This window comes from Athene noctua, chromosome 1, assembly GCF_965140245.1.
Source record: "Athene noctua chromosome 1, bAthNoc1.hap1.1, whole genome shotgun sequence".
Taxonomy (NCBI): Eukaryota; Metazoa; Chordata; class Aves; order Strigiformes; family Strigidae; genus Athene; species Athene noctua.
This window is the reverse complement of record NC_134037.1, coordinates 68,893,848-68,910,696: the sequence shown is the minus strand read 5'-3', so window position 1 is coordinate 68,910,696 and position 16,849 is coordinate 68,893,848.

Here is a 16,849-nt window from a genome sequence, read left to right as displayed (position 1 = left end):
TAATTAAAAAAATGATCCATGCACCCACAGAACATGGTGGATTCAGCTATTTCTAGAGGCTGAAGGAGAAGAAATGGACTGAACTGGTTCTACCCTCCATAGCAGGTTGCTCCAGAAGATCTGTGCCCTTTGTCCTTCAAGGTAGAGAGCAAGACATAAGGAGATGTAATCATAATGAGCCACACAATTTACATACTCCAGGTCTTTTACTTGATCTTTGCAGTAGCTGATCTTTAATACATGCTGTATTTGGGGAGACTCAAAGTCTGGCATGACAAAGTTCGGGATTGGACTGGATGCAATATTTCTGCTGTGGGAGAGCTGGCTGTTAAGAACTATTTCTATTAGACTCTGCTCTCCACCACTTCTAGCTACCTTCTAGAAACTGGTGAACTGATGCTTGTTTTGGCAGGTGGCTTTACCACTCCAGGTAGACTCCTAGTGGGAAACCCTACTAAAAGTCACTTGTCTATACCCACGCTTCCCTTCCCTCTCCCTCTAGAAGTCCTACTGGTTCAGTGTATCTATATCCCACTGGAGTCAGACTGTATTTGGCTGCACACCCCTGCACCCTACAGCGAGTGTACAGCAACCATGCTGGGCTTCAGTGATCACACCACGCTTGATCTGCCAAGCACACATGAGCTCAGAGCCTCAAAGGTCCTCTCCACCACAGGATGCGTATGTTAATACATCATGCATGTGTTTAGTTTTAAGGGCAATTCAGACATGTGTTTGACTGATAGAGCAGATGTACCTTTTGTTTCCCAGGGTATGTATTTTCAGCGACTCCTAACTGGCCACAGTTTTCAGATCCCATGGCTGTTCCTGTGATGCAGTATAATAAGTGAAGGCAGATAATCCAGTTCTCAGTGTCTTTGCCTGAAGAGATATAAATCATATTGTAGGTATTATTTCTTCACATGTTGTGTCATTTGCTGAGCAATTAAATGTGTGCTGCTGGAGGATTAGTAAGTGTGCCAAGGCTACAGAACATAATGCAGCTTCACAGCAAGAGATGACAATGCAATTCTTTAATACTGTAATATTATTTCATGTAAAACCAGCTGATGTAAAATCAGTTCCATGCTAAATCATGTTTTCCCTTTCAGTCCTTTTAAACTTTAAAAAAACCCAACAAGTGGGAAAGATACCAACAGCCCATAAATAATCTCTAAATAATGTGTTACAGACTGATGGTAAGCAGCACTCTCACAAACCCATATTTGTATTAAAAAACCTCATATGCATACATTATATAGATAACAGCTGAAAGTAAATGTGATGAATGTACATCTACTTTACTATCCATTACATCTCATCTTTGTGAGAAAAAGCTATTTTTATTCCAAGCTATATATCTTATAAAATTAACAGCAACAATGTTTTAGTCACATCAAAATCTAAATGGCTACATCCAAGATGCACAATTGCATAGAAGTGTATTATAAACTATACATAAGTGATAAATAAACCACTAATTTTTAATAGAGCTCCACAGAGAAAATACCTATCACAAATGCTTTGGCAGGTAAATTAATAGATTAATCCTTGTAAAATTGCACTTCTTTCAATAAACATGACTCCGGGGTGTGATTTTGGACAGTATCTTCATAGTATACGACAGCTCAATATTAAGACCTCTGGGACCCAGAGTGGGTCAAAAGCAACCAGCCAGTTCAAAGGTTTTCGCTTTTAGCTATCTCTTTGAAAGCCTCTTGAGGGGCAAGGGGTGCTGATCCCCCCCCCCAGGTCCCAGGGCGGTATCATGAAAAGCCTGTCTCTGCGGCAAGGGTCGACTCCACCAGCCATTGCTTGAGAGGACTGAACAAATCACCCTCCCCTGCTCTATGGAAAATGTTCAGCTGTTGCTAGCACAGCAAATCCATGGCAGGAAAATCCGCTTCCAAATAATTTAGTCTTTATTTACTTAGGAAAAAAAAAAAATTAAAAGCTAAAAGGCTAATGAGATATTGGCATGGGAATTATTTTATAGTAATAAAATACTTTGCATGTTTCTAAGGGCACATCATGCACAGGTCCACAGAGAGTCCTTCAGAGAGGGATTTCCTGAGGACTTTGCACTCATACACAGAATTTGGTAGTGAGAAAGCTGCTGCTACCTCGGCCTGTCCCATCACACTAAGGTGGCAGGGTACAAGTTAATTGAAAAGACTAGGTGCAGCATGGGCAACCGGGGAAAGCAAGCAAGCAGAAAAAACAACTAAATGCCCTTGCTTTCTACATTAACTTTACATGCAAAGTTTTTTACAATGGTTTTTGAGCCTAAACTTGAAACTACTCCATATTCCAGCTCTATGGTCCCACTATTTATCTAGTTCACAAAGTTCCTCTTACACATCTGCAGTGTTTCTCGTTCATCTGCTTTTTGAATTAGTATATTCATATATAAATAAGCTAAATTAAGATATGCCTTACAGTCTAACTGGCAAAATGCGCTGGGAAATAAGAGTTCTTGCCAAGTTGTACCAGGAGCACGGATCAGGCTGCTGGTAACATGGAGGCTTTTGCTGTTCACAGCAGTAACACCTCAGAAAGGAACGAAGCAATCCAGAGCCCCAAGCTTCACATCTTGCCTCTGCCACTGACCCATGCAGACAGGGTGAGAGCTGCTCAGTGTCTCCACTTGCTCGTCTAAATTACAACATGCTCAGTAAATACATCAGCCTGGGGGGGTTTGAGGCTAAACTCTCGTCAACCAATTTTGATTCCTTCCATCATGTCTCTCATTAAGTGTAAAGCACCTCCAGGGAAAGGCAGCTGATTAAACAGATTCCTCAGTGACATAATGAATTCACAAAAGCCCTCCAGTTTCATTGAGGATGTTTTGGGAAAAATATCTTCAGCCACCGAGAGGGAGAATCACTCCATTTCCTCCGCCTCGGGGCCTGACAAATCTTCTCCACCCAGCCCTGGGAGGGTGCTACAAGATCCTTGATGAGGCTGTGAGGGAGAAGGGGCAGGGACACAGCCATCTATCCATCCATCCATCCACCTGAGGCACCAGCACAGCAGCCCACTGCGCCCACACCAAAGCGTGCCAGTCACAGCCTCTTTGCTTTCTTTGGCACTCGCAGCCCAGCCAGCTTCCCCATGCAGCTCTTGTACCACAGCTCCAAGGCAGAGCTCTCAGAGACAGGCTCTGCACAGAGAGGTATTGCCTCTCGGCACAGGAAAGAAGTACGAGGCTTTTTCCAGCATCCAGATCCTGTTTTTAATGTGACTCAGCTCTGCAGAGTCCATAAGGATGACACGGGTTGTGCTTTATTAGCAGTTAGGTTAATGTTTGGAAATAAAAAGACTGATGGTTTTATCTGTTTAATCATTTGGTGCTGCCAAGAGCAACCATAAGCACAGCCCAATAGTGCATGAAGAGAGTACAGCTTGACATTCGTTTCCCACCACTAAAATCCAAACATGAGCATACAAGTTGTGTAGCAGGCTGGCAGGGGCAGGCAGCCAGCATCGCAGCTATTGCAGTGACTCAATGATCATAATTTTTCTTCATGGAGATTTTCAACCTCCCTGCAGTGGGAGGAAATAGGGATGGATGAGGTGGGCTAATATAAAAGTTTGGCAGTTCATTTGTGTTTGCCCAGGTTTCCTAAGCCCTCAACTGAATTAGGCTACAGAGATAAGGACTAAGACACCTCTAGTTTTTTCCCCTGTATTATTTCAGTTGTGTAGGGGAGTCCCCCTCTCTTTTTTCTTAAACCTTCTCCTCAGGTAAATTTTTTAGCAAACAGTAGCTGCAATGCAGATTCACCACATGTAGCCAGACAATGCTACTGACCTGCCATATACAGTCAGCAGCAGCTACAGCAATTTTTCACTGAAAAGCAATCGGATGGCTAGATTGTGCCATCACCTGGCATCCAGACAACACTGGATGTGGCAGATGCCATCAGTGCAAAGAGCAGAATAAGAGACAACAGGAGCCAGTGGACACAAGGATGTTGTCTTAACAGACAAGAGCTACCTCAGATAGTATTTATCACCATTTATCACTCCCTAAGTGCAGCTGTTAGATTTATTGATCATTTGAAACTTATGTAGAGCAGAGTTTGGTGGGTTTTGGCTGAGTTACACAGAACTCCTCTCCTTCTGTACACAGAGTCAAAGGGGAGAGAAGCCACTGAAACAATCACATTGGAGTTGCACTCCAAGCAAAGCTTCCTCAGATGTGCAAACACACGCCTTACCCGCTTCTGGGAAGGCATGTGGCTGTATACATCATGGTCCAGCTGGCCCAACAATTCCAAGTAAATATTGTGCTGTTGTAAGAGCCCTGCAGAGCTTATAACCGGCCACATAAAGTGCATTTTGTAAAAGCTTCTTAGCAGCCACACAAGTGGGCTGTCGCACAGGGGACTGGGTAGCCACATTAAATGAGACCAAGCTTCTGCAGGGCTGGCAGACCTGAAACTCAAGGACTCTGAGACCCTTAAAGCTTCTGCAATTGTCCTGCATCTAATTTCTTTCTCTTGTTTGTATTCTGTTGGTATATACTCTTTCCAGTCAAAAGGGCAGTAGCAGCAGCCCATGTTCTTGACCACCTTCTCATATGTCTGCGATACTTCCAAGAAAGAAAATGCTGTCAGGAGCTGCCCATAGCTTTAACATGTCAGCTCAACACTTTAAATCCTTCTTCCTCTGCCAGAGCTATGCTGTTTGCTAGCACAAAAATAAGCAGAGTCTGAGCTCTGCCCACTCTCCCTGCCTTTCCTCATATACTTACCAGAAAAATAACTGGAGCACAACTCCCACACATTGCACAAGATTCAGACTCAAGCAGCCCTAAAACAGGCTTTTTCCTGTCCCAAGTCTATGCTAGAACTAGTCAAAATTTAACACTTGCAAGATTATAATGTCTTTGGAGCAGGGGAGGGGTCAGGGGGAATCCAAATCTAAACAAACCTGAACACACCCAAAATGTGCTGCCACTTCCATGACTAACAGAATCCTACAGTCCAAAGCTAAAATAAAAATAAACAATGAAAAAAAAAATCTTGCTGCCACCACCACCTCTTTAACCCCAGCCTTAAGGCCACCTCTGCTCCACAACCACGTAGTTTCCCTCCAGCTTCACATTTTCAGCCTTGCCATCCTAATGAGAAACCCTTGCCAGCTGGATCCAGCTCCCAAAGCAATCTCTGTAATGAGGACAGGCACCTGGGGACCTACCTGCCTGGCTCAGGAGGAGAATTTGGTTTGTTTTTCCAATCCCCCATACTGTGGAGTCCTTTGAGGCCATGATAAGGGAGTGCCAGACCACCTGGCAGCAAGAGCAGATGAAGAGGGAGGGGACTGATGAAGATCTGAGATGTGGGTGGTATCCAGGGTGGGAGGAAAGGGTTAATCAGAGCCCTTGGATACAAGCACCCAGCTTTGATCCTAAGCCTGAGAGGTGTAGGGTGCTAGTGCACATTTGGAAAAACTGGCTTTTTGTTTTATACCTCTGTTTCTTTATTATGCCTTTCCCCCCCCTGTTTTGTTTGCTGTCTTTCAGTCACAGCTAGTTGGGAAGGGGAGGCTTCACTTTCTCATGAAGTTACTGTTCTGTCAAAGCCCATCTTTAAAAATACATTTTCTAAATATGCACTATTCACTCTTGTCCTCAGTAATTTGACTGGCAGAAATAAGAGCTGCAGAAGCAGATCTTGTCAGTCATTCTTAAGCCTTCCTTAATATGGAAACAATCACCTGACATTTAAACCATATTTTTAAAGAGGCACAGTGTGCTTAATAAGATGCACACACCTGGAGTCTCAACCTCTTTTCCTTTTCTGGTAAAAACTTATTTGGGGGGGTTGCAGATGTGCACGGGTGAGATAATAGATCCTTCCAGGTGACCCCTGAAACCCCATCCAGGCCTATTTTCTATTACTTTCTGTATATCCACTGGCATATATGTGTGCATCTGCATGTACCTTCCATCCTGCAGACCCCCAATGACACAGCTCCAAGCGCCTGTCTCATGAAATGCTAAAGATGAGTGTGTGCTTGCGTGCAGGAGAGGCACCGCACAGCACCTTGGCGGCTGTGGGAAGGGGAAGGCACGGGCATTTGCTCTGTAGTAGGTCATGTTGGCTCTGTGGCACAAGGTGAGCCCAATATGGAGGAGATTTTGCTATTTTTGGGCTAAGCTTTTTTTCTTTAGGCAGCACAGCAGAGATGAGGGTTTAATCACACATGGTCATCATTTGCATGTTGTGGACACAGACCTTATGTCGTGTAGCACCCACTCCTTTCAGACCTGCCTTCAGAAGTAGTGAGTATCCATGGTGCTGGCTGCACTCTGAGAGACACTCAGCAGCTTTAAAAGAAGACCAAGGAAGCCTGGTGCTGGGGTCCCAAATTATGTTTGGAGAGTGGTTCCACAACAAGCAAAACATTTATTTTTCATTAAAAGACCTCCTAAGAATTAACCAGGAATTATTCAATGGTAAATTTAGCTACAGTGTTTCTGGGACAGGATGTCCAGAGAACAAGCATCTTTCACCTTATCACCAGAACGTCTTAATTCTGACCTGAAACACAAATTTGGTGCCAGGTGTAGTACTGTGTTTGTGGTCTGCTGCAAATGCCAGACAGTAAGGGAATGTGTTGGTTTATGGCACACAAGTAAAAAGCACAGAACTAAGTTCAGCTGTGTTTGCCTTTGATGGGAAAGGAAATAATTACTCTGTTTGTTTTGCTTCCAAGATGGGAATAGCAAATGTCTTTCTCACCTCACTGAGAGGAAAAAAAATCACACCCAATATGGTTAAGGTGCACCCCTTTCTACTGAGCAGCATGACGACCTTGCAATTTGAATGTGATTTTTTATTTTTTGGCTCCTACCTTCTGTTTTTTCTTTCTTTAATGTGGTTTATCATTGAGAAATGCCTCATGCGTGAACATCTTCGGTTGTTTCCTACAAAATGGCAGAGCTCATAAATAAAAGGAAGGACTAGAGCAGAAGAAGTGAGGCTCCTTTCAAACATGCTCTTAGAGGAGCTGGTTTAACTGCAATCTGGAGGCAAATACTTGGCCACAGGGGAAAAAAAAAACCACCTTAAAATGAGCCATGCCAGTCTGTCACCAGGAGTGGGCAAGCTGGTCCTTTCCAGGGGCCCAAGGAACCTGTGTGGAGGATGTGAGCTGTGATACTGCCAAGGCTGCTGCTTTCGTTTGTTTGCTTTTGCAGTAAACGTGCTGCAGCTGAGATCACATTTTCCAAAGCTCAGATACACCTTCTGGAAAGCCAGTGGCCAGATGAGTGTTTTGATATTTATGTCCTGTGACCTAGGGCAGAACAACGGGAGCACAGCAGATATTTGGACTGGGAATGCTCACAGCACTGCTGCTTTTTGACCCACTGCATGACCCTTTGGAGACCCTCCTTCATTTTTCAGCCACTGGATGCGATGACACAAATTTCTTGACGTGCAGCATGGCTTGCTCTGAGCAAAGGCCCTGTGAAAGGGGAGCCCTTCGGCACAGCTCACACATGAGCTCCCCTCCTCCCCTCAGCTCTGGTGACAGCAACCTGTGTCCCTGCATTACTTCTTGGCCTCTGTCCCCTCGCAGTAAGGTGATCCACAAAGTGAACATTAGAAGGTGTTTTCCGGGCCAAGGATTTTCCCCCGGCGCTTTCAGAAAGGCCCATCTGCTCCTCTCAGGGCTGGCATTGCCTCCAGCCAGCCTCTGCAGCTGAGCGCCAGCCCCCGCGTGAGCCGGCAGTCACTGCCCCAGCTGCATTTCATTCTGGCTGGGCTACTTTGATCAATCAAAGCAAATCAAGAGCAGGTCAAAGTCAGGCACCACGTGGGTTTGCTTGTCTGGTTCATGTCTCAACCCTGACCACCCACTGGACAAATTCCTCCTCAGCCTGAGTTGCTTTCTTAGCAGTATTTGCTCTGACCACGGTGATGCTGGTGACAGGGGAGGAAACCTGGCTCTGTAAGCAGAGATGTACAGAAAAGAGCTGCATTATTACACTGAAGTCCCAAACCTAGTCTGACCGAACAAGGACTCCACAGCACAAAGATGGGTTGTTTCTCCCTGGGGGCGGTGGGACCGCTGTCCTGTCGAGGTGCAGCCCCGTGTCCTCCCTGGAAGCGGGGAGGGGAGCGTGGCTCAGCTGGAGGCGGCAGGGGCTGCAGCCACCGGCTCCGACGCGCCGCACGAGCTGCCGTACTGGGCACGTGGTGGGTGAGTTGAGGACATACTTTCAGCCTTAATTCTGAGTTTCCTAGGTTTTGTCAGTTTAAGCCAGATTTCTAATGTTATTTTAATGCAGTTGTTTTGTGTGTGAATAATATGCTTTCTATGCCAAACCACAAGCCCTGGAACTAATATCTCATAAAAATGCCTAGAGTCCAAAGCTAATAGCTGTTATTCAGCTGATCGAGTGATGCCTAAAAAGTTACAGATTAATGCTATTCCCCAGGGGACGGTAAAACTAAACTCGACTTCTATGGGGCTGGGTGCTATTTTGTGCCGTGCCTGAGCCCAGGCTGCGGGATGCAGCTCACTGCAGTCCCGGGGTGCCCTGTGGCAGGGCTTGGCACTGTGAACATGTGTGGCAAGTGCTGTCCAGGCTCTACCTGGAGTCCTGGTGGACAGAGGTTGTGGGGGTGAGGGTTTTTCATCAGTTTTCCCTTAAAAAAGCCCCCACCCTTCCAGCAACACCCCACCCAGTAATGGGTCACTAACGGCTCATCCTCGCCCAGCCCTGCTGCTGCGGGCGGTGATTCAGGGGATGCCAAAAAGGCCGGGAGGAGGGGATGGTCATGTCTGGGCAAGTGGGGCTGCGGTGAGATCAGGTCCTGTGTCTGCCAGCCTGGCACGGTGGGTGGGAGCTGGTGCTGGAGCCAGCAAGGGGGCAGGTGCCTCTTCCCCTCCCAGAGAGTTTGGATGGGGCACCAGTGGCCCGCAGGGAGCAGAGTTGGGATGCAGAGAGGACAGGCGACAGGGACGGAACTGTCCTTTCGTGCTCCTTCCAGGCTGGGAAATTGAGCCACAGGATGTCAGTGCAGCCTGTGCGAACGCCACGCTTGCCTAAAGAAATGACTGTCTCCTCTCAAGAGCACGCAGGAAGATCTCTTTCCCAGAACATCTTATTTAGGAAACTCACATCACGGCAGCAAAGCAGAATGCTTATTTGGGAATAAGAAAATGAGATGTGGCCCCAAGTCAGTGCTTGCATGTAGGCACCACAGCAGATAGTCTGAGGACGCACCAGAGGCAGCTGCTGGCTCACAGTAACAAACGCAGAGCTGAATGGGCTGGAGGCCCGGACAGCTGGTGTTCGCTGCCTGTGTCCTCCGATACTGGCTGCAGAGTTGTAAGGTATTGATTATTTTCCTGTTACAACACAAAGGGATTTGCTAGATTAGCTTCTGCAGAGGTGAGAAAGAAATGTGTCATGTAGACTGTTTATTTTGCTCTAATTGGATTCACACCCTCTTTCTGAATAAATCTCATTTTACTGCAGCTCTTGTGGTTTTTCATGACTCTGAATGCTGAGGAGCTCTTCCAGGTATGGGCAAGTGATTCTCGGCTTCGGTGGGGAAAGCGAAGGGGTCGTGCTGCAGTCACTAGAGGCAGACAGCCTGCAAACAGCACGGTCGAGAAAGCTCTCATGGTGATGTCTCAGACAATGCTTCATGGTCACTGACAGCTTTTGGCAGCCGAGGTAAAAGCCCCCTTTGAACAGAGAAATCTAAGATTTTTTGGTCCTTCTGGACAGGACATCCACACCTGCTCTGGGTAAGCTGCAGCACAACATCGCGACCCAGAGGCACAGCCATGCTGCCCATCAGAAAGCAGCGTACACTGGTCCCCCTTCATCAGGGTGAGCTGCACTGTATACTAAGATCGTCAGCAGATTTTCTGCTGCAGGTCATCATCTTTTCTAGCTGCTGTGGAACACTGTAGGAAAATTATCTTTGTCTGCTGTTTTTCTTGGCCCGCTCACTCAGAAACACGGAAAGTACCTGCAGCAGGGGTGGCTTCTCAAGTTTGTCCTTTAAATCTCTGGAAACAAAACGAGCTCAGATGGAAAAGAAAGAAGAAAAAGCATAGTTTAAGAATCCCAGGTCTGGGTGGTTGCTAACTGCTAACGCAGTCTTCTCTGTGTTAATCCTGCTAAACAAGTAAATGCTTTTCACTCCTTTGCACCGTGGCAACTTTTGACATCTGTCTACTGGCCACTGTGGTTTGAAGCTCTGCCTCTGAGTCAGATGGGTATCAAAAACCTCAGACCAGCTGGACTGAGCAATGCTCTCTTGATGAGCACAGTAGAAACCAGACACAAAATAAATAATTAACTCAACAAGATTGTTTGGAGGATGTAAATTATGCCTGTGTATGCATTAGAGTTAAGCCTTAAATTTGAAATTCTTCCATTTATTTCCTGTTCCTAGAGAGAACAAACAATGCACATTTCTCTGGAGAGCACCCGCTCCTGCAGTTTCCAAAGATGTCCTGTATTTGTGGGTGCCTCTTCATCTACATCAACCCGTGACTTGTCTGAGAGAGTTTGGTAGGTCCGATTGGAATGTGTACATACATATTAAATGACAGAAAATTTCTATTTTATTGCTGTTTTGGTCATGTTTCTCCCCATGACAGATTGTTATGTCTTCTGTTGGCTTTGTTACTCTATAGCTGGACACTGAAGCATCAAATAAATCCATATGCTGGGTATGTTCTCTGTTTGAGGTGGGTATTGGAGTGATTTGGTATACAGATTGACATAATTTACAATGATACCTTTTGCCTTGCTCATTTGCTCCTGCAGAGCTCATTTTTGAACTTTTAGAACCCATGGGAGGTGCTAAATAAACATTTCAACTAAAAAAATAGGTAATGGCCAATTGCAAAATGGTAAAATTAAGTAACTTACCCAGCATCACACATGTAAGCAGAGCATCTAGTTCTGCAGAGCAACCTTCATATTCGCCCTCTTTCTCTTCCTATGCTGCCCTGTCTCATTCACAGCACATCAGATGAGGCTTTTATGTCCTTCCTCCCTGCACAGTTTCCTAGAGCAGTATCCATCCTGACACCCCCCCCCCCAAAAAAAAAAAAAAAGAAAAAAGCCCAAAATAAAAACAATGCGATCAACTAACTTGAAGAAACTTTTTAAAGTATGGGCAATACAGTCTGTTTTTCCTTATCTTAACTTTTGGAGTGCTTGAGCCATCTTAGAAAACTTTCCCCCAGTATTTAGCTTGAATAAAATGTGTAGAATTTTCCTAGCAGGGAATATTCCAGTCTACAAAATAAAAGTTAGGTAAAAGGAAAATAACTGAAATCATAGCCTGCTACTAGAAATTATGATACAACCTGGACATCAGGAAACACTGTCATACAGGAATCACTGAAGTTTGCTACCTCTGCAATGGAGCTGCCAGTTGCTTTGGTTCCACAACACAGTGCTATACAGATTTTTAGGGCAGGAAACAAACCAGGATATTATTTCTAAGGGAAATCAAAGGTGCAACTAGGAGACCTGGTGGTAAAGGCATCACTTTCCCATGACAGTATCCACACAGCACAGTGGGAAAGGCTTGATAGTGCAAGCAGGGAGAGGATGGGCTCCAAGGGTCACCCAGCTAGGGGGAACCAACAGGCTTCGAGTGCCTCTCTCACTGTCTTGCCAGGGGGAAATGTAAATGGGAACAGGCTACTCCTCTGCAGATTGAAAGTAAAGATTTATGGATTACTTGATCCAGAACTTTATAAAACAGCAAGATGACTTTTGGAAATGTAAAAAGACCCATCTGTCTGTTGTCTTCTTAGCAAGTTGGAAATTGAAGGACACTCTATGAGTTGAGGAAAAACCCCAACAGTCTTCGGCACAAAATTCAGGTAAATCTCTGCCTTCAGCAGCTTCCAAATCGCAGAAACCTTTGGAATAGAGGAGGTCTGGGGCATGGGGCCTTAAGAGGTCAGAGCAGAAAACAATGTTGTCTGCTTTCAAGAGAACCTATATATAGTATTTAGCATCTCCAAGCAGGCAAGTTCATAAGTGAGCCTGCCTGATTGTGGACTGGCTTCTTTGTCAACTTAGTATTCAGAAGAGGGAAGAATTGCCATAGCAACATTCCCATCTTCTGACATGTATCATGCAGATCATGTAGTCAAGGCAGCGCAGCACCCTCTCACACATGTGCTCTGTGAACTTTTGTATTCCTGACAATATTAAAGAGAGAACTATGTCTCATGATTGACACACTTGCCTGTGTGTCTTTATGATTCCTTAAAAAAAAAAAAAAAAAATGGAAATGCTTCCCTTCCCCCACCCTCCTCCTTTAAACTGTTTTCTCTTCTCCATCCCACTGAAATGATGAGAACAGCTCATGCCCCAGATCTGCAGATATATGTTCTTGACAGTAGTCCTACGCTATGCAAATGTGTAAACTGCAAAATGTAGAGGGTTTAAAAAAATTAAGTATATCCAGCAGAATCTAAATTCTGAGTAAAAGTGCTGAAAGGAACTAGAAATCTTCCAGTACCTGCATAATTAATGCTCTATTAAACAAAGCCTTACATCTTTTTTTCTTTTGTTGTTTTCCTCTGAGTTAATCTGAAATCTCCAGACACACATACCGACCATATCTATGGCATGCGTCAATATATATGTCGCCTGTTGTGGAAGCTCAGTTCACAAGCACAGAATAATACTCTATGTGTCTGCAGCCAAGGTCTGGCTAACCCCTAGGATGGCTTGCGCTATGTGGACTCCCTGCTGAAGGAAAAGTATTGCACATTACCCAGGACTAAGGTGTGGGCCAGTACAAATAGGATGCTGCAACACTGTGCAGTAAAACCACCTTTGTAATTCTGACAGCAGTGGCAGCCAGGTACAGCAGTTTACAAGTGTTCTTGATTTAATTGTACCACAGGCCACCCAGCGGACCTCTTTCTAAGCTTACTGCCTATTCAGTATTGTGGCTCCCTTCAAAAACTCTGTAACACTAGAAATAGTTGGAATATAATTATACCACTATATATATATATATATATATATATATATACACCTCTAACTATGCCTATTCCACCAGTGGTTCTGACATTAAAAGTATCACAATATACTGTCACATGCCTGCCTATTTTTTCCTCAGACCTGAGATTCTACACGTTGTGCTGTCCTTGGCAGGATGCCTACAGCACCATTTCTACATAAGGATTGGCCTCAGTAACTCCTTCTCCAAGGAATGGGCTCAAAATCCTGCATAACTCAATGGCCTGGGCAGAGAGAGACCAAAACCCACTTTGACTGAGTGTTTCTCTCTGGACTGGAGATGCACCTAGCTCTGGGCTAGACCAAAGTGAGGTGATTTTTCTAACCAGGTTAGTTTATCTTCTTTTGGTTGTCTTCTTTCTTACACAGCTCCCCAGAGTTGCTTCATGAGCACTCATCTCAAAATATTTCTGTTGGGTGGCAGAAAGGATTACATCTCCAATGATCTCTTGAGCTTCACCCAGCTTTAAGAGCCCTCCCTGCCTTTGTGTACTCCACAGTTACTCGTTCCAAGAAATAAGCATTCAAGAAATTCCTTCTTTATAACTTGTCCCGTGGTGACTTGGCCAGACTATGTACAAGTAGTTGAGGTCCTGCGTTATCATAACTTCTGCTGCTTCTCTAAGTATTGTGTGCTTAATTGCCTCCTCCTACTCTGTGACTAATAACACTCCTGTTCTGTTAAGCCACCTCTAGAGAAAATGGTTTGCAGCTTAATACCAGTAGCAGAAGAGGGTGACCTCCCCCTCTTTTATCCCATTACATGTCAGGTGTAAACTTAGAAGCTAAATTGGGAACCGTTATTAAGCAAGAACAATTTATTTTATTGTACATAGTAAATAAGCAAGGTGATAATATGTAGAAAGCTAACCAGGCACTGATCTGCCTGCAAAATTAAACACCAGAAATGCAGTACTGCAGAGTATTGCAGCCGCAGATCACCCCTATTGCTGCCGGCAGGGTGGCCAGCAGCTCACCAGCCTTACTCCTAGGGGAAAAGTGGGAGAACAAAGAACTGCCAGTTCGTAGTTATGGTGGAGTTACTGTCCATGCCAAGAATGACACCTTTCACAGTGCCTGATCTCTTTCCATGTTAAGCTAGTAACTGCCATTTAACATCTGTTGTTATTTGTTTCTACAGATCGTGTGTGTGTGTATATGTGTGTGTATATATATATATATATATCTGTATGCATATGTGTGTTTAACTTCTATGTGCACAATATACATACAGTATGGACTATCTGCATATTAAAAAAGCAAAGAGATGTGATGTCCTAGTACTGACTGTATCATAGAAATCTCTATATTTAGCACGCACACTGTGGAGATACTTCTCCAGCCTAATGGTAGATGTTTACTTTTTAATACACAAGCTATACATAAAATGCTGAACTTGGACACCATGAGTAGCTACAATACAAATTACATGAAAAAGATGCTATTTTACTTCTGTCTCAGAAGTTACACAACTCTAAGGAACAGCAGATACCTCCTCCGGTGGGCCACGAAGTCTGTGGTCTACCTTTCAAATTTCCATACTGGCATTTACTGTGTTGAGGTTCAAATCCCTTTACAGCTGTGGTCTGAACAAGAAAAGGGCACTTAAGGGAATAAGACTACAACTTGCTCTTCTGGTTTACATTAAAATCCATTGATTTCCATCTGTTACTTGAACAAAACAGAGTGCATTTTTGATAAAAATAAAATTGCTTATTTTGGAGAATATGCTTTAAATATATATGATGTTTATGGTCTGTAAATTGGACAGTTCTGTTCTTCTTACAGTTACTTAATAATACAAGTAAGAGGAAGTCACTATGCTCAAAAGACCTATTTTCACTCTAAGCACAAAAAGCTCTTTCAGTTCATGACGTCATTAGAAGCGCCACAGAAAGTGTCCCATCTGCAAGTCCACTTGCTCCCTCATTCAGCAAGCCCCTGCACTGAAAAGCACCTCTGTGTGTGCTTAAAGTTCAGCATGAACCTAAGGACTTTTCTAAACAGATGCCAACAGCTGTATCTTTTTCTTTCCAGGCTAATTTCATTTCCCCTTTGTCCTTCTTGCTTCAAAAAGAGGAGACATCGCCACTGGAGAAAGTTGACCAGTCAAACCCGCAACTGCCTTTTTTCCCCTGAGACTTCTGCAACAGTCAAACCCCAGGTTTAATACTGCAGTCAGACACGTCAAAGACAACTGCACTTTTACAACATACGCAGACATGTTGGCCAAACATAATGGCCCAAATATCTAACAAAACTCTCAGGTTTCTTTGCTTCCCTGCAACACCTGTGAGCCCAGTTTAAGTGGCCGGCTACAGTGGCACGTGAAGCTTTGGACTGCAGGAGCAGAGCAGGGAAATTGGGATATGCCAGCAGAGATTACCTCTTCTACTAGGATACACTAGGCTTTGATTAGGAGCTTTCTTTTGCTGGTGCTGCTGGTGAATACCTGTCATCAACATTTGCCCCTGTTCACATGAAAGACAGGAGCATTAAAAGACAGGATTAGTAGCACAATTTCTCCAAGGCTGCATTCAGAGGTGACCTCACCTACACATCTCCTACTGCTTGCTCCTTTACTCCCAGGGCAGGAACACCAAACCCACCTCAGTGATGCTAACCTCAGGTTGATGGTATCTTCAGGACTATACCTTTAACTCAAGTTTTAGATTATAAATCCTTTCAGTGTTCAGTCTAACAGTATCTGAGTCTTCAAGGGCTACCAAAGTGTCTGTCATAGCCCTGAAGACTGTCCAATCTTTATAGAAAATAAAAGGCGAAGAAGAAACTGTTGTTCGGATTTGAAATAGTCTTTGAATAGCAAATTCAACAGGAAAAATGAACTAAGAGGTGTATGCCTTATACAGTCATTACAAACTGCCACGTGGGAGCCTGCAGAATGGTTAGCCATTTTTCAGTCTGCTCACTGGAGCACTGGTGGTAATTTAGCTATTATTAATCATATGGGCAGAGAAAAAAGAATCAACTTAAAATTAGAGATACTATTTGTTGTTTTCTTTTAAAATAAGGCAATGGTTGCTACAGAGAGACAGAAAATTATGCTTTTATCATACATAAGCTAAATCACACACTAAAATAATTTGATTTTAAAATTGTGGCAAAAGTTTGCAAATTATGGCGACCTCTTTGTAACAGAGTGATATGGAAACTGTGCATACATGTTTTGGGGTAGCTAAATGCAAGCAGAAAGTGAGGATCTGTTTTCTAAAGCCAAACTGGAGATACAGTCATACTGAAACTCACGGCAAATCTGTGGCTAGACTTTCTAACCAGCCTTTAAAAAAATAATCCCCACTTTTTTGTGTTCTATACTAAGTCAAAAGAGTAATATTAAAATTGCAAAGTTGGGCATTCAAGAGTGAGGTAATAGAATTAAGGCTGTCTGTTCAACCTTAATTTGGCCCCTTGTGAGTATGAATTATGATACTGACTTTAATTACATGATCACACAATATTTTTTCCTATGCCTCATTCATAACACATGATGGATGGTGCTCACTGAATGATGAAACTGTATTTCGTTTTTCCTTGTGGTTCAAGGTGTGGCAGCCTGCCTTATGTACTGCACGCTATATTCTTCTCTGACAACAAAACTAATGATTCCTTCAGAGTTCTCTACGTGGTTTATCATTACAGCTATGACATACTCAACAAACATTATTAATTTAATTTTATTATGGAAAAGATAGAGTTTTTTTCACTTAGTTTACCCATCTAGAACCTATTCTTACTGCTCAGGTTTTCATCAGAGCTTTGCTTCCTTCATATTCGGTCTAGGCAGCTTTA